We start from the raw sequence: 1820 nt of genomic DNA, 5'->3' as shown, positions 1-1820 counted from the left end.
GAAGAAGAAGAAGAAGAAGAAGAAGAAGAAGAAGAAGAAGAAGAAGAAGAAGAAGAAGAAGAAGAAGAAGAAGAAGAAGAAGAAGAAGAAGAAGAAGAAGAAGAAGAAGAAGAAGAAGAAGAAGATTTGAGCAGGATGAATGTATCTATTAATTTGAAGACTTTTGTACCGATATAATTGATTACTTTTGGTGTACCTATATATTTGCATATCTTGTCTGTGTCGATCTATATGACGCTGACTGTACAAGACATATGCCAAATTTTACATGGTAAGTGGTAAATATTAAGTAAGCAAATATTTCCAGCAATTACTTGAACAATTTTAACCTTTTAAATTGGCTTGATATTTAGTATAAAATGGTTTGCTCAAAACATGAAAAAAAATTAATAATAAAAATTAACTTAAACATTATTTAGGTTGAGTGTAGATTATCTCTATTATTGTTTCAAATATTGTAGATCAAACTGTAAATTGGTCATGTCATGACAAGTTTTTCAAACTAATTTGATTTATAATTCTATCATAAACATTTCACAAAAATGGGCAGGCAATAAAAGTTTCTATTTGTACCTGTAAAAACTAATCATAATTTTTTACATGGTTTGTGAGTTCCATCATTGCATAATATTTAATATAAATAATATGATTACATTACATAATATTTAACATGACTTTACATTTGCAATGTTTTGATATCAAAAGTTTGGATTAGGGGACTATTTGGAGCGTCGGCAGTGCAGTTGGCGCTTGACCGGATCATATTTTACATATCCAGGTACGATCTCCGCTATATAGCGTTCTTCGAATTTCTTGATAACATCCATCCGACATTCTTACTGTAATTACAAATTGCATACAACTGCATATTCAAAGATATGTGTGAAGTCAACCAACCCTCACTGGCTCTGCATTGTTGAATAAGACCTAGTTGCATTCCTGAGGGTAGGCTCCGAGCTCCTCATTGGAGTATAGTGTGTCCTTATAGTGAGCTTGATGATGACGATTTGTTTTGCTTCAATGCATATTGTCTTGTTAGCAATTATCTAAATATTTTACCAACAGATAGGAGCTAATCTCTTTCCAGTGTTATTCTATTTCTCCCGATGAGAGTGATACTACTACTCCAGTTCTATCAGAAAATATGACCCAAAAAGTATAGTAAGTATACTATAGAAAGAGGGGCAACTCGCAAGAAGTCGTGGATCCACGGCGATTGTGGCGCTCCATGTGTATAATGGGTGAACTAATTTTTTTTTTTGGTACCTATATACGTAGGCACGCATATTTAGCTCACTATAATAGTAATTAATAAGTGGGAATCTAATTAATAAATTTAAAATTGACATTAAATCAATGTTAAAAAATAATATACCCACTTATTTAGTTATTAATATAGTGAGCCGATATCAAGTAGCCTCCTATGAAATACCTCTATTAAAATGAGGATCATTTTATTTAATTATTGGGGAAATAAAAACAAAATATTGTTATATTTTTATAGATTTTTTATTATGTTTCTACATAACTTAATTTTAAATTTATGCAAGTACATATACATCAATGACTTTCAAGATATCAGCTCAATATTGTAATTTTTAAAGTATATTTTTGAAAATTACATTTACGGTAATAAATAGTATAGCACGGTCACAAAAGAATGCATACCCTGTAATTAAAACCAAACCTTAAAAATTTTTCAGTCACATGCAAGCTGGCAACTCGCAATTTGTAGTTATTTGCAAGTTTAAACACTCTAAACATATTCTCTTACTTACAACATAGGCAAGCACATTTTCCTTTACAAAAAAAAAAAAAAT

Source organism: Papilio xuthus, unplaced genomic scaffold, assembly GCF_000836235.2.
Source record: "Papilio xuthus unplaced genomic scaffold, Pxut_1.1 DF827789.1, whole genome shotgun sequence".
Taxonomy (NCBI): domain Eukaryota; kingdom Metazoa; phylum Arthropoda; class Insecta; order Lepidoptera; family Papilionidae; genus Papilio; species Papilio xuthus.
The sequence above is the reverse complement of the archived record's forward strand: the minus strand, read 5'-3'. Positions refer to the sequence as shown.